This window comes from Triturus cristatus, chromosome 4_2, assembly GCF_964204655.1.
Source record: "Triturus cristatus chromosome 4_2, aTriCri1.1, whole genome shotgun sequence".
NCBI classification, from domain to species: domain Eukaryota; kingdom Metazoa; phylum Chordata; class Amphibia; order Caudata; family Salamandridae; genus Triturus; species Triturus cristatus.
In genome coordinates this window covers 287428756-287455423 of record NC_140586.1, presented here as the reverse complement: position 1 = coordinate 287455423, position 26668 = coordinate 287428756, and the positions used below count along the sequence as shown (strand labels likewise).

Below are 26668 nucleotides of genomic sequence, written 5' to 3'. Positions count from 1 at the left end.
CGGAAAACGAGATGAGAGCCACTATTTAGAGTGGTTTTAAGCTTGTTTCCCCTACCACTGTGTGATATTGGCTCCTCACAAGGAGACCATGTGATGGGAGCCGATATCGTGTGTCACACGGTGGCACCATGTGAGTTGGCAGGTATGCACTCTATTCCAGGTAAAATGATCAACTATCTACAAAGTGTGGTACAGAGAGGCTTCCTGCCTTGAAGGGTAGACTTAGGATGCTAAACTGTCCAGCAGGGCATAGTCTTTGCTGACGAGCATAGACAGGTCAAATACAATGGCCTCAGGAAGTAAGGTCCCTAGAGTAAATAAACAGGTTGATTCAGAAATTTGTTAGAAAAGTTGACCAAACAATGTGGGGACTTTCAACCCTACAAGAGACATGAATGCTATTGAAATCTATATAAAGTGTGTTCATTGTACTGATTATTGAATGTGATATTTCAAATATTGTTGATTCTGGTTTGCAGAAATGGATTTGACTGAATTCTATACGACGTCTTGACTACTTTATGAATTAACACAAATTCTGCTGAATACTGTATGCTGCAATAAGAATTGTACAGCATTCTACATGCACTCACTTAAACATCTAGTGATTTACACATGAAGTTGTATGAATCCTGTTGATTTCATGTGAACTGATATTAGTTTTGCTGAATTCCAAATGAAGTAATATGAATTCTACTGGTTTCGAAATGAATTTGTATGAATTCTGCTAAAACCTATATAAAGTCATAATAATTTTGTTGAAGTCGTAACAAAAGTGAGATAAATTCGACTGGATCCTGCATGAAGTGATTTGAATTCTAGATGAAATAATCTGTGTTCTACTGGTAGAGCTGTGCATGCATGTTCACTCACATGACTAGTTTTTTTATCTACTCTTCGGTGGTAAGGTGGTTAAGCACTTAAGGAATTGCTGCAAACATGTTTATTCAACCTGCAGATCTCACATTCATATTTTAAGCATGTCAACCAAGACTTTCAACCTCCAAAGTTGATCAAATAAGTATTATTTATTTCTGTAATAACTGCACCAGTTATTCACAGAGCTAGGAATGCTACAAGGCTGCTATAAAAGCGCGAGCTCCGAGGATGATGTCAAGGACCAGATTTACCAAGAGTTTGAGCTGGGGTAACAAAGTGGCACAAAGCAGTGCAAACTCTTGCAAGAGTGTTTAGGTTCCAACACATTGTTGGGGAGATTTACAAAAAAGGCACGCAGCACCCAACTAGGCTGTGCTGCGTTGCACGACAGGGAGGGAGCAGGAGAGCGCCACATCTTCAGAGATATGGCTCTCTTCTCCATTTTCCCTTGCGTCGGCGCTAATTTCAGTGGCCGTGCGCCATGCACACACCTTAGCGCCATAGCGCTAGGGTGTGTGCATGGGTGTAGCATAGGTTTTGTAGAGGAAGGGTACTCTTCTTGTACAAAATACTATGCCTTGACACAACGGAAAGCTTTTCCCACTTTGTATGCTGTGCTGCACAGTGCGGCACGCATGTAAAGTCGGAAAAGTAAGGAGAAATGAAAGCATTTCTCCTGTTAACGCCTCCTTTGAAGATGATGTGATGATTGAAAATTCTATAATAAAAGGGTTTCAAGGCACTTGGGGCCTGGTATAGAGTTCAGCAGATGAGTCACTCCATCGTAAACGTGACAGATATCCAGTCCGCAGTGTTATAAGTGCATTATAACCATTGGCACTTTTAATGAGATGGACGGGATATCCGTCACGTTTGTAAAGGAGTAACCCGTCTGCCGAACTTTAGATCGGGCACTTGGGTGCATATCAGTAAGGGCCGGCGATAATTATCACTAAGCGCACTTAGCGCGAGGATAATTATCGCCGGCCAACTATCGCAGAGATATCAGCAACGCTTATCTCCAAAGCGATAAAATTCAGAGCGCAAGCTGCCAACTGTGCGATTATCGCTGGAAATCCAGCGATAATCGCACAACTTTTGGCAAAAGCTTGCTGATAGGGCTACACATACTTAGCCATGATATCCACCTTCCATAGGATATCATGGCTAAGTCAGTTTCAAAGCAGGCGTAAGGAAAGTAGCGATAACAGGGGTTATCGCTACTTTTCTTGTCACTATGCTTCTTAGCGTGAGGCTTGATAATAGCATAGCGACATTTCTCCCGTTATTCTGGGGAGGAACGCCCACCTTGCATCTCATTAGAGATGCAAAGCTGGGCGTTAAGGGAAAGGGCGAAGAAGCATGGATTCACGCGTTAGCGTGTCCTTGCTAATAGGGTGTTAAGATTATCGCCGCTTTTCGGCCGAAAACGGATGCTAAAGCGGCAATAATTTGAACTCTGGGCCTTGCTGATATGCCCCTCGGTTCTTTAATTGAACACACCCATGCCTGAAACGTTAGGTCTAGATTTGTAAATAGTTCACACAACGCAGGGCAGCAGGCAAAGTTGCTGCGCTGCTCTGCGTTTTGGGAACTGGAGACAACAGAACTGCATCATATCTACAAAGAAAGGGCACAGTTCTGATCTCTCCATGCGCTGGTGCAGCCTTGAGCCAAAGCAAACATCCTTATGCCATAGTGCATTGTGTTAGGGATAGTTTGTGTGCAGCAGGGACTTCCTTCCCGCACAAAAACTGTCCTTTAGAGCTATTTACTCTTTGTATGTGTGCTCTCTTCGTTATGCCAAACTCAGGGAGATGCAGAATTTCTGCATAAATCTGTGTTTACTAGTCTTTGTAGATATGGATATGGGTGAAATCCCATCAGTGGATGCATATGAACACCTATGCACCACTGGTGGAACACCTCTCTAATGCAAAGTAACACAAGGCAGCAGATTGCTCCACATTGTGTTACTTTTGGCTACAAACTAATGCAAAGCGTGATTCCATCAGAAGACTTTGCATCGGGTCTGCGTTAAAAAAGAACAAAACTGACGCAAAGTTTTTGTGAATCCGGGCTTTCGTTTTATGATTACATCTGTGATTGTAGATCATCTTTGAGAGATGTTTTAGAGGTCATTGGGCTATATTATCAAGGAACGGCGATAACATTATCGCTGCTTTAGGGGCAGGAAACTGCCGCTAAAGCGGCGATAAGGAGCTTGATAATATGCCCTTTTGAATTCCCATAGAAGCACAGGTTCTGGTGTGAACATAGGCTTCTATGGGAATTCACAAGGGCATATCATCAAGCCCATTATCACCGCTTTAGCGGCAGTTTCCTGCCGCTAAAGCGGCGATAATGTTATTGCTGTTCCTTGATAATATGACCCGATTCAGTTAAAATATGACATTATTTTGTGTTTTTGTATGGAGTCTGACAAAAATACCGGCAGTCATCAACATAGTAAGTGCTACTAATTAACTGTTAGCACCTTTAATGAGCCCTAACATGAAATCTATACCTCAATGCATTCCGGGACTTGTAGTTTTGCTTCTCCTTTCTCAATCTGGGCCTATATTTTTCACCATCCGTCTAAACTTCCAGAACTACTTAAAGGCGTCAGCTATACAACCAGAGCCTGTAAATATAGGGGTGCTGTCTGGTTTAGCCCCTTGAGGTCAACGCTCAGGCCCTCACAAAAATGGCAACACTCACCCTCCCCAAGCACACAAGGATACAAACGCACAGGAGTCTGGGCCTCTGTGAGACATTAAAGTGCGTTTTTAAGGGGCTGGAGTCTTAAAATCCTGACAGCTGAGACCCAATTACAGGCCGGGCAGAGCAGTCCATGTGCTGCTGGGGGGAGGGGGAGAACACAAATGAGGGGGAGAGACATCTTGCCTCTGCCAGCATCATCTGCTTATTAAAACCCTCAAAGGAAATTAAGCAGCGGGACTCCTGCCGAAGAGCTCATGGAAGCCAGCTCTTATCCCTTATTTTGCTTGCAGTTAACCCTTTTGCTGCTGGAGGAAACAGAGGCGCATGTAGAATGCAAGAGAGGATCGTGTGAGAGAGAACTGTGTAAGGACAAGAAGAATGCTTGGCACCATGACTTCTCCAGGAGACCAGGAAATATTGGTGTGCTACATATGGGATAAAGACTCCCCGCAGTATATTAAAGGATATGGTAAGTCACCGAGAAGTTCCATGGCCATTTAGGCGAAAGAGGCTGAAATTGCGATGCAGCGCGCGCTACGAAATTCGTTTTATTTATTTAATTGTTTACTTACCTCCAATTATCCATATTCCGGTTTTTAGTATCCCCAACCCTGCCCCTCCCCCGGCCCGCCTTTCCGCCCCACGGAACACCATCCACGGGCCGCGGCAGATTTATATGGTCATCAGCCGCAGCCTGTGGAGGCAATAGCGGGAGGCATTCGACAGACGACTACAAGGGAAAATTAAATAAATAATACATTTTTCCTCGTCGCAGTTTTCTGTCGAAATTCCCCCTCCCCCCACCCTGCCCCACCACGATTACCTGTACGGGCCACGGCTGATGGTCATGGAACTGCGAGGTGGTTTGCAATACTCTTTTCATGTACGGCAGAGGGTTTTTTATTCCTTATAAAACATGGTCACACCATCACCCTTCCCGAATCCCAGTTAAATTCGTGTTGCCTTGCTCTTTCATGTTTATTGCCGAAATGAAGAATGAAAGCAGAAAAAAATAAATATGTTGCCATAACCGTCTCCTTTCTGCTGCTCACTTTTTAGAAAAAAGTATCAGAAGAAGGCAGAAGGAAAAGCCTGTTCCTTTCTCTTTGTTTAAACTGCAGCTGTGATTTGACACCTGACTTGCCTTTCACCCTGGCTAGCATTTGCATAGCTCCACGTTCCCTTGACAAGCCATGAAGCGCTTGAAGATGGAAGTGAGAGGCCGGTTCATTTCCGTGCTTGATTGGCGCAGGGAGCGAGAGAGAAGTGGGGTGCGCTGAACCTTTAATCGGGGTCTCCAGGCTGTTCGGCGCATAGAATTCACCTTCTTTTGAGACATTGCAAGTACAACACAACCCTGTCCACCCCTCTATAAGGAGGTGATGTTTTTTAAGTGTTCATGGACCCACAAAAAGGGTGTGACCTAAATCAGCCCTCAAGGCCAGCAGCCCCCCTAACCTCTGCCTTCCACAGCAGGGCAGTGCTGCCTGGTGCCAACCCTTACTAGAGGGCAGTCGCCTTCCTACCCGAAGGGCGGCTCGGTCTCTTCATCTTCCCTCCTGCAGGCTTCTGAAAGCAGAGACCTCACTCTTTCTGCATCTGTGCAGCGCTGGGCTCCCTCCTGCAGGCTTCTGAAAGCAGAGACCTCACTCTTTCTGCATCTGTGCAGCACTGTGCTCCCTCCTGCAGGCTTCTGAAAGCAGAGACCTCACTCTATCTGCATCTGTGCAGCGCTGTGCTCCCTCCTGCAGGCTTCTAAGGGCAGAGACCTCACTCTTTCTGCATCTGTGCAGCGCTGTGCTCCCTCCTGCAGGCTTCTGAAAGCAGAGACCTCACTCTTTCTGCATTTGTGCAGCGCTGTGCTCCCTCCTGCAGGCTTCTGAAAGCAGAGACCTCACTCTTTCTGCATATGTGCAGCGCTGTGCTCCCTCCTGCAGGCTTCTGAAAGCAGAGACATCACTCTATCTGCATCTGTGCAGCGCTGTGCACCCTCCTGCAGGCTTCTAAGGGCAGAGACCTCACTCTTTCTGCATCTGTGCAGCGCTGTGCTCCCTCCTGCAGGCTTCTGAAAGCAGAGACCTCACTCTTTCTGCATTTGTGCAGCGCTGTGCTCCCTCCTGCAGGCTTCTGAAAGCAGAGACCTCACTCTTTCTGCATATGTGCAGCGCTGTGCTCCCTCCTGCAGGCTTCTGAAAGCAGAGACATCACTCTATCTGCATCTGTGCAGCGCTGGGCTCCCTCCTGCAGGCTTCTGAAAGCAGAGACCTCACTCTTTCTGCATCTGTGCAGCGCTGGGCTCCCTCCTGCAGGCTTCTGAAAGCAGAGACCTCACTCTTTCTGCATCTGTGCAGCGCTGGGCTCCCTCCTGCAGGCTTCTGAAAGCAGAGACCTCACTCTTTCTGCATCTTTGCAGCGCTGGGCTCCCTCCTGCAGGCTTCTGAAAGCAGAGACATCACACTATCTGCATCTGTGCAGCGCTGTGCTCTCTCCTGCAGGCTTCTGAAAGCAGAGACATCACTCTATCTGCATCTGTGCAGCGCTGTGCTCCCTCCTGCAGGCTTCTGAAAGCAGAGACATCACTCTATCTGCATCAGTGCAGCGCTGTGCTCCCTCCTGCAGGCTTCTGAAAGCAGAGACCTCACTCTTTCTGCATCTGTGCAGCGCTGTGCTCCCTCCTGCAGGCTTCTGAAAGCAGAGACCTCACTCTTTCTGCATCTGTGCAGCGCTGTGCTCCCTCCTGCAGGCTTCTGAAAGCAGACCTCACTCTTTCTGCATCTGTGCAGCGCTGTGCTCCCTCCTGCAGGCTTTTGAAAGCAGAGACCTCACTCTTTCTGCATCTGTGCAGCGCTGTGCTCCCTCCTGCAGGCTTCTGAAAGCAGAGACCTCACTCTTTCTGCATCTGTGCAGCGCTGTGCTCCCTCCTGCAGGCTTCTGAAAGCAGAGACCTCACTCTTTCTGCATCTGTGCAGCGCTGTGCTCCCTCCTGCAGGCTTCTGAAAGCAGAGACCTCACTCTTTCTGCATCTGTGCAGCGCAGTGCTCCCTCTCGCAGGCTTCTGAAAGCAGAGACCTCACTCTTTCTGCATCTGTGCAGCGCTGTGCACCCTCCTGCAGGCTTCTGAAAGCAGAGACCTTACTCTTTCTGCATTTGTGCAGCGCTGTGCTCCCTCTCGCAGGCTTCTGAAAGCAGAGACCTCACTCTTTCTGCATCTGTGCAGCGCTGTGCTCCCTCTCGCAGGCTTCTGAAAGCAGAGACCTCACTCTTTCTGCATCTGTGTAGCGCTGTGCTCCCTCTCGCAGGCTTCTGAAAGCAGAGACCTCAATCTTTCTGCATCTGTGCAGCGCTGTGCTCCCTCCTGCAGGCTTCTGAAAGCAGAGACCTCACTCTTTCTGCATCTGTGCAGCGCTGTGCTCCCTCTCGCAGGCTTCTGAAAGCAGAGACCTCACTCTTTCTGCATCTGTGCAGCGCTGTGCTCCCTCTCGCAGGCTTCTGAAAGCAGAGACCTCACTCTTTCTGCATCTGTGCAGCGCTGTGCTCCCTCCTGCAGACTTCTGAAAGCAGAGACCTCACTCTTTCTGCATCTGTGCAGCGATGTGCTCCCTCCTGCAGGCTTCTGAAAGCAGAGACCTCACTCTTTCTGCATCTGTGCAGCGCTGTGCTCCCTCTCGCAGGCTTCTGAAAGCAGAGACTTCACTCTTTCTGCATTTGTGCAGCGCTGTGCTCCCTCCTGCAGGCTTCTGAAAGCAGAGACCTCACTCTTTCTGCATCTGTGCAGCGCTGTGCTCCCTCCTGCAGGCTTCTGAAAGCAGAGACCTCACTCTTTCTGCATCTGTGCAGCGCTGTGCTCCCTCTCGCAGGCTTCTGAAAGCAGAGACCTCACTCTATCGGCATCTGTGCAGCGCTGGGCTCCCTCCTGCAGGCTTCTGAAAGCAGAGACCTTACTCTTTCTGCATCTGTGCAGCGCTGGGCTCCCTCCTGCAGGCTTCTGAAAGCAGAGACCTCACTCTTTCTGCATCTGTGCAGCGCTGTGCTCCCTCCTGCAGGCTTCTGAAAGCAGAGACCTCACTCTTTCTGCATCTGTGCAGCGCTGTGCTCTCTCCTGCAGGCTTCTGGAAGCAGAGACCTCACTCTTTCTGCATCTGTGCAGCGCTGTGCTCCCTCCTGCAGGCTTCTGAAAGCAGAGACCTCACTCTTTCTGCATCTGTGCAGCGCTGTGCTCCCTCCTGCAGGCTTCTGAAAGCAGAGACCTCACTCTTTCTGCATCTCTGCAGCGCTGTGCACCCTCCTGCAGGCTTCTGAAAGCAGAGACCTCACTCTTTCTGCATCTGTGCAGCGCTGTGCTCCCTCTCGCAGGCTTCTGAAAGCAGAGACCTCACTCTTTCTGCATCTGTGCAGCGCTGGGCTCCCTCCTGCAGGCTTCTGAAAGCAGAGACCTCACTCTTTCTGCATCTGTGCAGCGCTGGGCTCCCTCTCGCAGGCTTCTGAAAGCAGAGACCTCACTCTTTCTGCATCTGTGCAGCGCTGGGCTCCCTCTCGCAGGCTTCTGAAAGCAGAGACCTCACTCTTTCTGCATCTGTGCAGCGCTGGGCTCCCTCCTGCAGGCTTCTGAAAGCAGAGACCTCACTCTTTCTGCATCTGTGCAGCGCTGGGCTCCCTCCTGCAGGCTTCTGAAAGCAGAGACCTCACTCTTTCTGCATCTGTGCAGCGCTGGGCTCCCTCCTGCAGGCTTCTGAAAGCAGAGACCTCACTCTTTCTGCATCTGTGCAGCGCTGTGCTCTCTCCTGCAGGCTTCTGAAAGCAGAGACCTCACTCTTTCTGCATCTGTGTAGCGCTGTGCTCCCTCCTGCAGGTTTCTGAAAGCAGAGACCTCACTCTTTCTGCATCTGTGCAGCGCTGTGCTCCCTCTCGCAGGCTTCTGAAAGCAGAGACCTCACTCTTTCTGCATCTGTGCAGCGCTGGGCTCCCTCCTGCAGGCTTCTGAAAGCAGAGACCTCACTCTTTCTGCATCTGTGCAGCGCTGTGCTCTCTCCTGCAGGCATCTGAAAGCAGAGACCTCACTCTTTCTGCATCTGTGCAGCGCTGTGCTCCCTCTCGCAGGCTTCTAAGGGCAGAGGCTGTTGAGCTTTCTGGGCCTGTTACTGTCCCCTAATGTAAGCCCATAATGGAAGAGTCCACCTGTCTCTCTGTAGCTGTGCACGGCTTCTGTTCCCCCCCTCTCATAGACTCCTAGAAGGAACTCTCTCTATCTCTCTCTGTGCAATATCAATGTTCCCTCTCGTGGGTTCCTAGGAGCAGAGAATCTCTTTATCTCTCTCCCTCGGTGCACTATTTCCCTGTTGTAAGATCCTAGGGGTTGAGACCCGCATCCCCGCCTCTCACTCTCTTTCTATTAATCCTCCCGTGTGTAGGGTCCCAGGGAAGAGATTCTCATTCATTATCCAGGAAAGAGCCTCTCTCTCTCATGCACGGTTAGTGGGATGCTAGGGGTAGATTTTCCTCTCTCTCTCTCTCTGAGCACTAGTAGTGCAGCTCTGCATTACTGGGAAAGGGCAGGAATGCATTGTATTTAAGGTCTACGGCGTATTCTTGACTTTCCCCCCTGCGTTGGCTCACAATGGGCTGCCTAGCGCCAACACACCTGCCTGCATTGCATGCAGGATTGCTTTTGTGGAGGATGGTACACCGTGCCTGCACAAAAGCAATCCTGAGAGGCATATTCCTCTTTCTATGTGTGCTGCATAATGCAGCCCACAAGGAAAGAGGAAGTAACTAGGAGAAATAAAAATATTTCTCCTCATTACGCCTTACCTGGGAAGGTGTATCCTTTTGGCAAATTTCAGACTGACACGGTCTTGCAAATCTCCAAATGCATCAAAAACCATGGAAGTTGTATGGGAACACCCACACAACGCCCACATAACGGCTCCCAGGACAGAGTTACTCAGTTCAGAGAGTTTGCGCTGCATTACATTACTCTAGGTTTTTGGCGGCACTCAAAGCCACACAAAGTGGCTTTTCGTGGTTTAAAATAATCTGGCTAGAGGTTTGCGTCACGCGTGCATCATGTTGCATGGTACAAACGTAACGCAACCTTCTCATAAATATTCTCTCTAGGATAAGGACTGTCACTCTGGGGCATATTTATGAGCCCCTTGCGCAGCAGCCGGAGCGTCACTTTTTGTGATGCTCCAGCTGCACAAATGACAAATTAATATCTATGAGGCGAACGAAGCCACTATGCGTGGCTTTGAATGGCTTCAAACATAAGGAGTAAGGCATGGCAGCTCAAATCACTGCATAGCCTTACTCTGCGCTCTGGAGGCATTCCATGGGCAGTGCTGTGGGTTTTCCCATTCAACATCCATGGATTTTGACCCTGCCCCAGATTTACAGGAGAATGTAAACTAAGGGACACGCCAAATCCTTACGCCTCCCGAGGTGAGGTGTAACAAGTAGAAATATGTTTATTTCTCCTAGTTTTATCCTCTTTCTATATGTGCTGCATTATGCAGCACACATAGAACGAGGAAAACACCTCATAGGGTTGTTTCTGTGTAGGAAGGTGCCCCTTCCTGCACAAAAACAATCCTGCTGGCAACAATGGCACCCTTGCACCATGGTGCAAGGGTGCCTGCATTGGAGCTAGGCTGCCGAAACAGCACCAGTGCAGAGAGAAAGGACAGGAATGCAACGTATGCCACAAATACGGTGCATTCCCGCCCTTTCACTTTGACGCAGGGCAGCGCAGCAGGAAGTCTTTCTGCCCTACGCCAAACCCCATAAATAAGGACCTCTGTCTCTTCATCAGAGAGGACGATGCCTCGCATCCTTAGACTTACACCTTTTTACCTGGGACAGGCCCTATCTAGAGCTGAAAAGAATTTTGAATGAGAAGGGAAAATACCCCCTACTGGTATTTTTTTGTCGTGTTCTTTGAAAAATGAAAGCTGTCTTGTCTGCCGGGGAGGGGGGGGGTAGCTGATTATAAAGTGTAACGAGGGTCTGGGCAGCAATTCGGCTCTGCTGCTGACAGCCGGCCCCCCAGAGGCAGCGCTCACTGCTCAGACCTCTGATGTGAGATAAAAGTGTTCTGCCTCCGTGCACAGAAGGCCCGGCATGGAAGCTTTGAGGGGTGAGTCACAGCTCAGCGCCAAAGCGGCGTCTTAGCACAATCTGGGAGAAAAGAGGCATGTTGTTGTGCGTTTCCCCATCTGTGTATCAACAACAACAACAATAAAATAAATTATTAATATTATTTTTGTTGTTATTATTATTATTGTTATCATCATTATTATTAACCCGTTGAGTGCTCATGACGAGCTGAGCTCGTCATGGGTCACAGTGGAGCTGTGCTCATGACGAGCTGAGCTCGTCATAACTGCCGCGGCCCGCCCACGCGCGATTAATTCCCCGCCTGTGCGGGAGAATTAATGAGTGGGCGGGGTCGTGACGAGCTCAGCTTGTCATGAGCACAGCTCCACTGTGAGTCATGACGAGCTGAGCTCGTCACGAGCACAGCGGCGCCACGGTATCCCCCCGCACCGCGGGGGAATTACCCCCGCAGGGAAGGGGTTAATATGATTATTATAAATAATAATACTACTAATAATACTGATAATTATAATGCCTTGCATTACTCTGCGTCATGTAGGCATCCCATGGGTGGTGCATGGGTCTTTCCAGTACATCCACTCATGGATTTTGAGGCAAGCCCTTATTGACAAAGAGCAAATATTATTGTTATTTAGAATAATCATATTGATAAAAATAATAACAATGATAAATTGAGCCATGTACATTTCTATATTTAAGATTTTGTTTAGGGCTGACCACCAGCTGTCTAGGGCCCTCATTACAAGTTCAAGGCTGGATTCCCATCCCTGTGCATACACTTGCTTGCACAGGGATCAGAATCACGAGTTGTGTCATATTTATCACACCCTCGCAGTTTTTGCAGTGTTAGATTCCAGTAGGTCAAATCTGCTGAAATTTATCGGGGGAAAAAGACCGGTAAAAAAGGCAAAACATGCAAAATTTGGTGTTAGAAAAGGTTCCACACGTGCATAATTTTCCTCTTTAAAAATTGAAATAGGAGGAATTTACGCGGGGAGTAAATACCTCACCCTGGGTAATGGTATTTACCATGTGTGGTAAATACTCCATCCTAGGAAGAGGTGTGGCGCCACGGCCAGGGCGACTGACTCTGGAGTCTGGGGATCACGGTTCGATCCCCGGCGGCAGATTAGCCCAGCACCATGTGACTCTGGGCAATAGCTTGTTTAATCTTCCCGGCGGCCCCCAGTGCCTAGAGACCCTTATGGGTGATTGTTCGCGCTTTAAAAATATGGATTATTATTTATAAATGTGGATTATCTATTTCAACAAATTTGTAAAGAGGGCCTAAGTGCATAAAAAAGTATAGGAACTCTGATACAGAGTACAATGGGAGCAGTGTCAGTGAGTGCAATATTTTGTTGGCCTTTCACGTACCGGTAAGTGCCTATGACATACAATTCACACACCTTAAATGAAAAAAAATGCAAAGTAAACTTATCTGTGGAAAATGCATTGTTCTGGTAGGGAAGCTCAGTTGGTTAACGCAATCACTTTAGATGTCTATGAGTGTAACAGGCGGTTCAAGGATTAAATCCTCGTTAGTGCTTTGGGGAATAGTGAAGTGTATTAATAGTGTTATGAACTCACAAACAATGACTGAGAGCACTGTGGAAAAATGTAAGTCATGAATATAAAAAATGTATTACACACAGTACGGGATAGGCTGCCAGAGGTTTAAAGGAATTGTATTCCACACACTATAATGAGAGTCTGTCAAAAAATGTGCGAAAAGGATTCAGATGCAGATATGTCAACACTTTGTGATGAAATTGACGCAAACTGTTGATTTACTTTCTAGCACAACACATTTTTGCTTTGGAAAATAGCCCTAAATAGTGCTTTGTGTTACTTTGCCTCAAGGGGTGTACCATTGCGGTACATAGGTGTTTGAATGATTCTCTCCATGGTTTGTGCCACAAAGACCTATCTACTAACAGTCGTCAGTGCTTAATTTGAGCCAGTGGTTGCAGGTGGGGGCCACCTACAGTCACTGTTTGGGGCCTGTACTTATTTTTTATCCTCAGGCACTTACCGAGTGCAAGAGAGGGAACACAAAATGGAAGAAGGAGGAAGAGAAAGACGGAAAAAACATCACAAAGGAAAAAAGCAGGAACCTGCAAGAGTGAGCTAAAGGGACAGGGGGAGTATGTAAGTGAACTAAAAAGGCCTTGGGTGCATTCCACACTATGCAGCTTTGGTGTTCGGCATGTCTGTATTGCCGTGTGCCTGTGAGCCGAGCTTTGGGTACCGGCACCTACTCTACAAAATAAGCACTGACATTTGTACACGTCATTGAAGCGAAAGCAGGTTTTCCTGCTCTCGCTTCAATGAAGCAAAGCAGAGTTTGCTATGACACGGCGGGAGCCGCATGGCTCCCGCCCTGTCATAGCAAACAGCAGTGTTGCGGGTATGGGCACCCCAGGACACTGCAGGAGCCGGCCCTGGGGGGGTGGCGGTCCCCAGGGACATCAAGGGCTCCTAGAGGGGGGGCACTCGGCCTCCCTCCCTTTGTCAAAATAGCCCCGGGGAGGTGGTGGTCCTCGGGGCTGGGGGTCCGCTACGGATCCCTGAATTTACATAAATATGTGTGCCAGGGAGGTGGTGGTCCCTGGGGCATGTGGGGCGGGGCTTTTGCCCCCCACACATTGTAGTGATCAAGTCCACTCAGTTCAGATGTTTCAAAGAGATTTATTTCAAGTTGGTAAAAGATCACAGGTAGATTATAAGTAGATCAAATTAAGACCAAGTCTAGATCAGAAAAAGACCCCACCAGGAGCAGCCAGCAGGCAGCTCAGCCCAGTCAACTGTCTCTTCTCTGACAGACTCCCCAACATTCTGATAGCATCATCACATTAACATTCCACTTGTGATTGAATAACATTGGATTGACATTAGCAGGATATAACACACATCTTATTTATTTATTTTTTAAACAAGAGCCCCGGGAAGGTGGCGGTCCCCGGGGCAGCGTGGGGCAGTGGGACCCCCATGCATATTTCTTCAATAAGCTCCGGGGAGGTGGCGGTGGCTGCGTGCCCACCTGCACATAATCTGCATAGCCGCGGAGAGGTGGTAGACCCCGGGGCCGCTATTATTCTTAGACAATGTCCCCGGGACCTGGCCCACCCGGGGGCCTCATTAAAATGAAGCGTGTTAGTCCGCGCTTCATTTTTTTTGGTAATTTCGGCCGGATTTGCAACCCCAACACGAATCCCACAGAAATTTTTTAAAAAATGCTTTTTTTGGACCTGGGTGTCCTTGTGGGACCCCCTGAGCAGGCCTAGGGGGTCAGGGTGTTTCTACCCTGACCACTTTTCTTGTTTTTTAACCTTTATTTTACTGTTTTCCTGTGACTCGGAGTCACAAGATCGCTGCCAACACTTCCTGGTTTGCAGTGTTGGCAGCCAATCAGAGTGATGCTCGTGCCCAGGAGAGTGCGCGAACCCTCCTCGGTGCTCAGATATCAATTTTTTTTTTCTAATTTCTCAGCAACTACTGAACGGATTTAAACCATTTAATAACAAGCATTGGCATAGCCAATAGGTCTCACCTTTGGGACCTTATAAGTATTTAGTTATGCAGCACAATATCCTTACTGCAACAACATTAACTGTTGCATGGCTAAACACTTATAAGGTCCCAAAGGTGAGACCTATTGGCTATGCCAATGCTTGTCTCTTCTGCTGCTTCTATTGTCTTTGAGCATGACCTCGGTACTTACATTTCTGCTGAGCTAAAGCACTGTTGATTAATTCAATGGCTGTGAGGAGATTAATTTTAGCAACTCACTGCCGAGGAGATAAGGAACCCCGCCTTTTCTTCCGCTCATCAGTGGCATTAAATATTGCCAAGTTAGTATCATGAATATTCTATATTCTAAGTTACGTTCTGTCTGCTTTGCACATCATTGCGTACCCACTGTGCCCGCTGTGATTTTCTTATTGACAATCGGCATTGGACCTCTTCATTTTTGTCTTTTGCTTTATTGTACATGCTCTCCAAACCTCAAATAAAAAAGCAGATACGTGTTGTTACCCAATTCATTGTTTCTCATTTAACAGACCTTGGTAGGATGAAAGGCAGAGTAGAACGTTTGAATGCCATGGGGTTAAGTATAGATCCCAGCAGTGAATGGTTTTAGTCCAATGAGCTATCACACCTGGCTGTCTTTGAGAGCATAGACTGACTCTAGAAGTGTGGTTAATAAAAATGAAAATCAAGGTTCCAGTGCCTATACAACATGTTAATTCAAAATGGCTTGAACCTCTGACATTTTAGTGATGCCTATAGTATAACAGAAAGATACCCAAATGAACTCTTAAGCACGATCAGCAAGTATGCGACTTTATACATACGACAAATGTCTTTTTTTCGAAATCAATACGGAATCCAATTATAGCCACTAGAGGGCGGCAGTAGCTTTAATTTCGTTTTCAATAATTATAGAACTGAATGGAAGAAAGAACTTCAAACCCTGGACACCTTTCCCTCCACTTCTCTCCTTCGCAAGTTTTCATCCCACAAATTAACTTGCAGCAATTTATTTAGCGCAGACATTACGCAAATGTGTGAAAGCGCTTTGGAGTAGAAATAAAACACTACATCAAAACTATAAATGTAATCCGTTAAAATTGTGTGTAAACAGTTATGACAATATTGACATAACATTCCATGAGAATTATCAGTGGCACCAGTTAGAAATATTGAGTAACAAGATTAGTCTAAATGAAGTATAATATAAAATCGAGGTGAGTAAATAAACCTCAAGGTAAGGCTCTATGCAGATTACAAATATATGGAAGGGGGGAGGGGGGAGAGATTAATTAAAATGTCTCTCTCTGGATTTAAAACTTGTCCGTCATCTGGTTATGGTCCGTGGGGTAAAGTTACAGAGTGTGGTAGCACTTCCAGAAAGGGATGGGTCGAAGAATCTCTCCTTTTTAAAGCTCATGGGTTCCAAGAGCAGAGCTTCAGCGTTTTGTGATGGTCTGCTCCCACAAGATGTCTTCAACTCAGCAGGTAGGCATTGTGGCATGGAGCCGTGAGTTGTTTTGTGAGTAATACAGGCCGATTTGTGTACGGCTCTGGCTTCAATGGGAAGCCAACATTCCTTTTGGCCCCTGTTCTAATTTCAGCATGCTGCTTTATCCAGCTTCGAGTAGAGCAAGCTATTAATAACATCTAAAAACCCTAGAAGTTGACAGCAAAAACAAAGGCTAAAGAGAGGTTGAAGTTAGGCTTTGCAATAATATAAACAAGCGTGCGCCAAAAGCATTGGCCGCGCGGGCGCCCAAAGTTAAAGTGATTGCGATCGCGATGCACTTAATTTCCCATGACGGAGAAAAGACAGATGGCGGCTGAGCGCGTTCACGCGCACATGCACGTAAGCTTGATGCCAGCAAAAACCTCTGGTAGCACTTTGAAAACCCCCTTACTAAAAGTCGAGCAAGCAGCGCATGCGCTGCTCTAGGCTCAACCTAAAATGGGCTCTTTCTGAACCAAGATCTACCTTTTTGCAAAATTTGGTGTAATTCCGTTCAGCAGTTCGGGTTGTAGCTTTGTCTAAAGTTTCCTATGAAGGACAGATATCAAACCTTTTCTTTTTCTAATTTCTCAGGAACTACTGAACAGATTTACACCATTTAAAACAAGCATTTGCAATGCAATAGGTCTCGCATTTGCAAGAGTTTAAGCTATTGGCATTGTAAATGACAATGCCTTTTATTTATGTTTTAAAAACCAACACGTAAATAAAAGGCGTTGCCATTTACAATGCAAATAGCTCAAACTCTCACAACTGTGAGACCTGTTGCATTGCAAATGCTTGTTATTCGTGGGATCTTATGTATCGCTGTTTAACAAGCTTATGGCTCAAATAAACCAAATTTTGACTGATTGACTGGGGAAAGAGGAATGTAGGTGGAGATGGAAAACCAACAAGACTCGGCAAAGGAACCACAAACATGATGCTACAACACTAACAGGAAGGGACAGGAGTAAAAGAACAGGCTGACACTGCTACAATGAAACAACGAAAAAGGTCCAGGAGCAGAGGGGGGAAAGGGGATGATGCGCTTCACATGACTGTCCAAGATCTGACCTAACACCGGAACAGTTGGTTGATAAACACTGCCTTTCAGTGGTTTTCAGTCTGGGTGCTGGGCGTGACGAATGCTGCTTTATTGAACTGACCAAGGTTTACAAATCCTACTGAACTAGATAAACAGCTCTATCACCCTACAAAAAGCAGCAATTAAAACAAGGCAGGTGAAATAGTGCTGTGGCAGTGCCAACAGATCACAGGTGCCAATCTGCACGAGCTATTGTGGAGAGTAATTTCTGTGCACACTTAGCAGAGAGCCATAAAATCAATAGCTGAAGGTGAAACACTGCTGTGTACCAAGCCAAAAATATTTGCGAGAAAAAAGGAAGAAGGTGCAAGCAGAAGCAAGCGAACCACTTTGCACCCATACACCTAACCTCAGATGACCAAAACAACATGGTGAAAAGCCAGTGTTGCAGATTCTTCTGCTTTGACTGAAAGTCATTCACTTTTTTATTTGCCCGAAACGGTTGCTTTATTTTCTTTTTCAGGAGGGTAATAAATTAGCTGCTGTAGGCCTCAAACGGCAAACGATGCTGTCATGGTTTTAGGCGGGGTTTGTGCAGGTGAAACCGCGGTATTTTGCTGTCTAAACGGCACACACTGTGGCTTTCATGCGCATTGTGATACCATTACCACTGCATGTTGGGCACTGGCCACTTGCGCGGCTCGTCGGGGTGTAACCTGAGTGGTGTTTAGACTTTGTCCAGGTCTGAAGGCATGCACAGAAGGAAGGGTGTGGTGATGTACTGAGATCGGAACAGCCTTAAAAACAAACCATGGCCCTATTATCAAGGAACGGTGATAACATTATCGCCACTTTAGCGGCAGGAAACTGCTGATAAAGCGGCGATAATGGGCTTGATAATATACCCTTGTGAATTCCCATAGAAGCCCAGGTTCTGGTGTGAACCTGGGCTTCTAAGGGAATTCACAAGGGCATATTATCAAGCCCATTATCGCTGCTCCTTGATAATATGGTCCCAAGTCATTAGACCTAGCTCTTGTCTGGTGATTACTAGATGTCTTTTGAGTAAAAGTGTTTTAAGACTGTTGTCGTGAAAAGTAGCACTGAAATATTAAGCAGGACGCCTGTGTTGCTGCTACTGCTGAAGGCTCAGCACGTGCCGAGGTGGGGGGTCATCAAGACGGCAATGAAGAGCAAGCTGTAATGATGGCAAAAGAAAATACACGGAAGTGGCGCAGCCGCTAAAATTAAAGCGTGCAGTACCTCTTAAAAAATAAATATATACATAAAGATTGAGAGGAGCAAGTTGCAATGAAATTAAAGATGCACAACAGCAATGAGAAAGCTGCTTTGCTGCCTACAAACAAAACAAGATGGCGGTTGCCAGTTCGGGTGGGCGGGGTCAAAAGTGGACAAGGAGGTAACCCAAAAGCCCGATTTTCAATCACGCACCAGCATTTAACATAAACGATGATGCATCCCAATTGAAAACAAGGGCGGGGCTTAAATTCCCTTCCGTAACTGTATTGATTACAAAAGGCCCTTGCATGGCGACGGCAGCGCATGCCCGCTGCTAACACCAGGCGAGACCTAAAAAAAGGGCTCTTTCTGAACCAAGACCTACCTTTTTGCCAAATTTGGTGTAATTCAGTTCAGCAGTTCGGGCTGTAGCTTTGTCTAAAGTTCCCTATGGAAATTAACATGGGGAAAACATGTTTTGGGACCCCCTTTTGTCTCAGCCCCCGCTTGACGAATCACCCCGAAACTTTCAAGACAGAAGCTGACCGGAGTGGACCACTTTCCTTGAAAATTTCGCATAGATTCATCAACCGTCGCCAAAGTTATTGGGAAAAGAAAAAAAGCTTTTCCTATAACTACCTACTGACAGTAGGTAATATATATATATATATATATTCACTGAAAAAACCATAGGTTTCACACATGTTATAGTTAGCGGAAATTTTACTGATAAAAAACCAATTAAATTCCCCCGTTATAGTTAGTGCAGGCAACTATAACTCACGCGACCGCAATCCTCTGCTGATGCTAATACTGTATTTAGACACTTATTTGCCCATGTCTTCTTCCATACATTTTTAGCTATACATATATTACAAATATTTTTTTTTCATAAAGACACATATGTCATCAGCAGAAGATTGCGGTCGCGTGAGTTATAGTTGCCTGCACTAACTATAACGGGGGAATTTCATTGGTTTTTCATCAGTAAAATTTCCGCTAACTATAACATGTGTGAAACCTATGGTTTTTTCAGTGAATTTGCAAGGTTTTTTAAATGCTAATTCCTAACTATAACGTGTGTGAAACCTATGGTTTTTTCAGTGAATTTGTACGGTTTTTTAAATGCTAAGTTACTTTACGCCATTCGTGGCGTGCGCGCCCACTTAACGCAGTTCGTTCTGTGCGCGCACGGTGCGCTTCGCGCACCGAGCGCGCACAGTGAGCACGCGGTGCGCTTCGCGCACCGAGCGCCCACTTTACGCAGTTAGTGCCGTGCACGCACGGTGGGCACGCGGTGCGCTACGCGCACCGCGTGCCCACGTTACGCTAGATGGGCCATGTACGCACGATGCGCTTCGCGCACCGTGCGCACATGGAGGACATATGATGCACTTCGTTTTGAAAGGTAATATTTTAATTTTTCGTATATGTTATAAGCCATGCACAAATGGTGCCCTTCGGGCACCATTTGCACACGGGGTGGAGAGAGTGTGGATAATTTTTTTTTTTATTATTTTTTTTTAAAATATTTTAGTTTAACTCATCTTTAATCAGCCTTGCAAAATTGGTGCCCTTCGGGCACCAATTGCACACGGGGTGGGGAGAGTGTGGATAATTTTTTTTTTTTTATAATTTTTTACCGTACGCGTACGGTAAGCGTAATCGGCGAAATTAGCGAAAAAATAAAAATTCCGTTTTTGGCCTTGGGGGATCTTTGGGGACTCCCTCAACATTGCTATGTGTGTGGGAGCTGTCTAAACAGCCCCTTTACATGTTTTTGTGCTTTAGATTTTAAACATCACTCTCAGTGCGAGAGAGAAAATGGCGGCCGCCGCTTCCTGGTTTCGGCCGATTCGAATGTTTACTAAGATCTAAGAGCCAATCAGAATCGCGCTCGCGCACGCCACCGTACGCGTACGGTAAGCGTACCGTAAGCGCACCGTAAGCTGGCTCAGATATATATATTGATTTAAAGGCTATTTTCTCAGAATTTACTGAACAGATTTACACCAAACCTACAAAAGGCACTTCCTTGACCTGAGGACTACCTCTCTGCCAAATTTCTAGTAATTCTGTTCAGCCGTTCGGGCTGTAGCCCTGTCTAAAGGTCCTATGGAAAAATGCATGGGAAAAACGCGTTTTGGGACCCCCCTTTTATCTCAGCCCCCGCTTGACGAATTCCCCCGAGACTTTCAGGGAAGGAGCAGAGCGTAGCGCCCCACCTATTTTGAAAAATTCGCGAGGATTCGTCGACCGGCGCCAAAGTTATTCAAAATAGAATGTTGCGGATTTCCTATGGAAACGTGGTCCTAACTATAACTACCTACTGGCGACCGCCAGTAGGTAATATATATATATATATATATATATATATATATATATATTCACTTAAAAAACCATAGGTTTCACACATGTTATAGTTAGGTGGACATTTCACTCGTATAAAAACAATGAAATTCCCCCGTTATAGTTAGTTGAGATAACTATAACTCGCGCGCCCGCAATCCTCTGCTCATGACGTCACATATTACATCACTCATGACATGGTCAGTGGCATCACTCATGACATCACTGATGACATCATCCTTGTGATAGAGTGGCGGTCGCGCGAGTTATAGTTATCTCAACTAATTATAACGGGGGAATTTCATTGGTTTTTTACGAGTGAAATGTCCACCTAACTATAACATGTGTGAAACCTATGGTTTTTCAACTGAATTTGTACGGTTTTTTAAATGCTAAGTTATGTATGTATTATTATATATTTTTTTAAAGGTTTTTCACCGTGCGCGCACCGCGCGCGCAGGGTGCGCGCCCCCCGCGATTTAAAAAAAAATGTTTTTTTCACCCTTCGGGGTCCTTTAGGGACCCCCTGACAAAGACTAGGGGGTCAGGAACTCTCTACCCTGCCCCCTTTTCACGTTCGCCACCTCTCTTTTTCACTGTCGCACCCAAAAGAAACAAAATGGCGGACGACACTTCCTGATTTCGACCGATTCGAACGTTGACTGACATGTAACCACCAATCAGAATTACGCTTGTACACGTTAGGGTGCGCGCACCGTGCCCGCACGGTGCTCGCACGGTGCGCGGCTATAGATATTTATGTACTTTTAACTGCAATTTTCTCAGGAAATACTGAACAGATTGACTCCATATATGCAAAAGGCACATGCCTGACCTGAGGACTACCTCTTTGCCAAATTTCAAGTAATTCTGTTAGCCGTTCGGGCTGTACCTTCGACTAAAGGTCCTATGGGAAAATGCATGGGGAAAACGCGTTTTGGGACCCCCCTTCTTTCTCAGCCCCCGCTTGACGAATCACCCCGAGACTTTCAGGGTAGGCGCTGAGCGGAACGCCCCATTAGTTTTGAAAATTTCGCGAGGATTCGTCAACCGGCGCCAAAGTTATTCAAAATAGAATTTTCAGATTTCCTATGGAAACACGGTCCTAACTATAACTATCTACTGGCGACCGCCAGTAGATTATATATATATATAGCAGGTCACCTATCAAAAGAAAATTGTGATAACGACCCCTCCACTACAGAAAACACCAATACTATCGTCAACCTTACAGGTATTGATCTCTCTATTGCTGAACGCCAGCTTCTAGCATTAGGACTCTCTTATTGCCCAGAATCCAATTTTAACTACACTCAAACTCGCGCTGATATCTATAAATTTATACGTAAGCTCAAATTGCAAAAATATCATCATCAGCAAGGCATTAAGGAAAGATTAGAACAAACGGAATGCCCAGTTCAGACTTCCGAAATGTATGGTCTTCGTGGGTCCGATTATGAGCTTCTCAAAGATATGCGGAGTTTGGAAAGAGGTGACGTCAACACTAATAGTCAGTCACAAGATGAAAGGATGTCAACCAATACACAAACATCCCAGATCCCTGGTACGGATATTAAGCCATGGACTCCGTTTCGACCAAAGTCTAAATTTGTACCAGTGATGGCGAGAGACTCTATAGATGTTTTTAATGAACAAATTGTAGCGCAAATCAAAAGACTCAACATTGCTACTAATGATGCAAGTAAAAGGAAATTCACCAATCATGAGAGAAGATATTGGCAACTCAATGAGAGAAGATATTGGCAACTCATCAAAAAATTCGGACAAAGGAGGCAATTTGGTGTTGTGGCCACTAAAAGAATACTTAGGAGAAGCCCACAGCCAATTAAGCAATATGGAGTGCTATAAAAGAGTTGCACCGACCAAATTTAAGATCACACAAGAGGCGCTCTTTTCCCAGCTTATAGCATGGAGAAGTACAGGCTTACTCAGTTGGGATGAGTACAAATATCTCAAAAAGGAAAATGCCACCATCCCTGTAATCTACTTCATACCCAAACTGCACAAGGATATGAACAAACCTCCAGGGCACCCTATAATTGCTGCGTGTGATGGTCTCCTAGAGAACATGTCTAGATACATTGACTTTTTTGTGCAAGATTTTGTGAAAAGTCTAAAATCATTTGTACAGGACACAAGTGACTTTCTAAGGAAAATGCAAAATATTAGGTGGAAATCCTCTTATTTAATGATCGCACTAGATGTGTCCTCGCTGTACACTTGTATTAGGAACAATGATGGTATCAAAGCTGTAGAATATTTTTTGATGAATAGGCCGATGGATTTCCTGCATCACAACAAAATGCTGTTGAAAATGCTTGTATTTTGCCTTGAAAATAACCTGTTTCTTTTTAATGGTTTAATGTACCAGCAGATACAGGGAGTTGCTATGGGGGCCAGCTTCTCTCCCAGCTATGCCTGTTTGTTTATGGGTTGGTGGGAGGAGCTGGTCCTCATGCAACAGCATGAACAAGTATTTAATGAGAAGGTAATTTCCTGGCTCCGCTATATAGACGATCTTTTTATAGTGTGGGACGGCGATGTTGAAAGCGCTACTGCTTTTATTTTAAAGCTGAATGATAATGCACTAAATTTAAATTTTACTTCAAATATCAGCAAAGACAAAGTCACATTCCTAGATGTAGACATAAAGATAATTAATAATAGGTTATCCACTACCCTCTTCAGGAAACCGACGGCAGGGAATACACTACTGCACACCTCTAGCGCCCACCCTCCACACCTGATTAAGAGCATCCCCTATGGGGAGATGCTCCGTATCAGACGGATATGTAGTGAGGAAGAGGAATGCAATATAAAGCAGAGAGAGAGCAAGGTCAGATTCCTTAACAGGGGATACAGCTCTGAAATTATTGAATCTGCCATCACCAAATCTAGGTCTTTGGCTAGACATGACCTATTAAAACAGAAAGAGGATCTACCAGACCCAAACAGAGCGCAGGAGCCTATTCGATTAATCTTAGGATTTTCTCGTCAGGAAAAACAAATAAGAAATATTGTGAGAAAAAGCTGGCCTATAGTGAAAGACGACCCGATAATTGGAGAACTATTATCTAGTAGTCCCTCAGTCGCTTTCAGAAAGACTAACAGTATGGGTATGGCTTTAGTCAGAAGCAACTTGGAGATGGCAAATAAGGGCTCCTGGCTATCGATGAGAAAGGGATTCTTTAAGTGTACATCTTGTAAAGCGTGTAAATATGCAATCAATACCAAAAATTATGTTACAGCATTTGGCTCAAAATCATATGATATTCGGCATTTCCTCAATTGCAAAACAGAGTTTGCTGTTTATGTGCTTACCTGTAATTGTAATTTAAGGTATGTAGGAAGCACAAGATTGCCAGTACATAAAAGAATCCTTCAGCATTTAAGAGCAATTTGCAATAACGATGAAAGCTACCCAGTAGCCAGACACTTTAAAAGTAAACACAATAGTGACGCTAAATTTTTGCAGTATAATGTTATTGATACAGTTATCCCACAAAAGAGAGGAGGCGATAGGGAATCCAAATTAAGGAGGTTAGAAACAACATATATCCTACAATTGGATTCCAAACACCCCATGGGACTTAATAACAGCGAAGATCTTTATACATTTTTATAAATATATAAAAATATAGTGCTTTTATATAATAATTTCCAATTGAAAACAAGTCTATAGTTGTCCAGCCACTATAAGATAGCTTCGTAGCACCGGGGGCCCGGTGCTACGAAGTGGAAACAATCCCTGAGTGTTGTTGCACTTACCTGCTGTGCATCCTGATCCTTGGGGCAGCCTTCCCTGTTGACGCCTGAATCTCCCTCCCGCCGTCGCCGGACGAACGCGACCGCTGTGTGGGGGGAGACGCTTGGGAAACTACATCTCCCATGATCCTTGGCACCCCGGAAGTGCCGCATTTTCGCGCCCGAAGGCGCTACAAAACTGACGCCGCCCTTGGCAGAGCGGGGCCCGGTGCTACGAAGTGGAAACAATCCCTGAGTGTTGTTGCACTTACCTGCTGTGCATCCTGATCCTTGGGGCAGCCTTCCCTGTTGACGCCTGAATCTCCCTCCCGCCGTCGCCGGACGAACGCGACCGCTGTGTGGGGGGAGACGCTTGGGAAACTACATCTCCCATGATCCTTGGCACCCCGGAAGTGCCGCATTTTCGCGCCCGAAGGCGCTACAAAACTGACGCCGCCCTTGGCAGAGCGGGGCCCGGTGCTACGAAGTGGAAACAATCCCTGAGTGTTGTTGCACTTACCTGCTGTGCATCCTGATCCTTGGGGCAGCCTTCCCTGTTGACGCCTGAATCTCCCTCCCGCCGTCGCCGGACGAACGCGACCGCTGTGTGGGGGGAGACGCTTGGGAAACTACATCTCCCATGATCCTTGGCACCCCGGAAGTGCCGCATTTTCGCGCCCGAAGGCGCTACAAAACTGACGCCGCCCTCCGCCTCGCGGGACGCGCGCGGGCGGCGCCGGGCTAAGCCCGGGCAAAGGGCGGGCCCTCTGTGGCCCTCAGTGGACGGAAGAGGCCGGGCTGGGCCATCCCCCTTGAGTCTACATACGAAACAGGTAACTACTTCAAGCATGGGTAAACGTACTACGAAAACTACATGCACTGTTACTACCGCCCCTGTTGATTCGCCCACATCAATAGATGCATTGTTGGCCAATGCTCTCACTATGGTTACAAATGAGATCGCTGACACTGAACGTAGAATGTCTTTTGGATTCCCCACCACTACTACTACTGTGCCATGTTCACAATCACCTAAGGCTTTATCTAATCCGGACCTCCCCCTCTCCCCCATAGTAACAGTCGTTAAAACAAATAGCAACGTGGACACTCTAAGTATGACCACTGGAAAATCAAGTTTGCGGACTATTGTTGTAACAGACTGTCAAGCGGAGCCAGCACCAGACAAAATGCCACGCTCCAACAAACCTGTAAGAGAGAAACGTAAGAGAGGCCCAGTGAAAAGTATAGTAAATAAAAGGAAACAATTAGGTCGATGCAGAAATCAACCAACACCACAGAGTTTGTGGAACAAAGATAAAGCCAAAGATTGTGAAATAGTAACATCAAGTGCCAATGAGGACTCACTACTCTCGTCATTTCCATTGGATGAAGGACCCGAGAGACCTACTACTCTTACACAAAGATTAGAGTCACCAACCGCGGACAAAAGTATTTGTAGAGTCTCTATGTCATCCAAGGAGAGTAGCGTCAATACAGTCAGTACCCAGACTGAGGTCACCGATCAAAACTTTTTACTCAAATCCAATGGCAACTTGATAGAAACGATTGTTGATACTATTTTTAAACAAGTCGAAATTCAAATAGTCAAACAATTTAATACTGTTTTTAAGAGACTGGACAAAATCGAAAACCTTGTTAAAAAAGAGGAAATAAAAAGGAAAGGATCTATTAACTTAGACGTTGTTAGAGGTGATAAAATTATGAGTAAATTAGAAACTTTATGCAAGGATCTGAGGGAGGGGTATCAGAATGTCGCCACTGATTTCAGCCGTGTAAATATGCAGGGTCTTACTGTTGATAAAATTGTGTCATCTAACAGTACCTCTGCTAACATTTTACCTACATTGTCCACGGGTCCTGATCATGACCCCCCTGGTCTAGAAGGAACAATAACTGGTACTTCTATCCCGGATGCCAAGACCCCGCTAGTCCCCCGAACAGTTAGGATAGGTATTACTCCGGAGGATACAAGGGCTGGCGGAGGCCCATTAGTAAGAAACAGACCTGCTAATAATTTAGGGCAGTTCCTCAACCTACCCCCAGAATCTTGCCCGTATGTTTTAGTGTTAGCTGGCGTACCTGCTCTGAAAGAAGGTCAAAGTGAGTCATGGGTACAACTACATAATAAATGCATTAATTGGCTGACAAAACATAGAGGGGCAAGATGGAACATATCAAATGAAATTATACTAACTCGTAGGGTAAGCTGGGTGGGGCCACAACAGAAAAATATTAGCGGGGATTGTATAGTCATTAACTTTAGACATCCGAACTTTGTGAAATATTTCATGGACACACGTAACACCTATGCCAGTACATCCACTACAATAAGCCTCCACCCTTTGGGGTATTTTTATAGGCCCCCCCAGAGACCAACTCAGACAGCCTCTTACACCGTCCCTATAGCTAATAGATTCTCCGCCTTATCGGACTTAGAAAGTTTAGACTGACAACCATCAACATTTCCCACCACGGTGGATAAGGTTGCTAGCACAGTCCCATTG

At 46.1% G+C, this 26668-nt stretch overlaps 1 long non-coding RNA gene across 1 annotated transcript in view; it reads left to right on the top strand.

Moving 5' to 3' along the window:
* The first annotated feature begins 3951 nt into the window (after nucleotides 1-3951).
* Nucleotides 3952-26668, top strand: part of LOC146833658 (uncharacterized) — a 47795-nt gene continuing 25078 nt past the window's right edge. The window contains exon 1 of the long non-coding RNA XR_014960262.1: nucleotides 3952-4072. This is a non-coding gene — a long non-coding RNA (uncharacterized LOC146833658). The remainder of the gene's footprint in view (nucleotides 4073-26668) is intronic.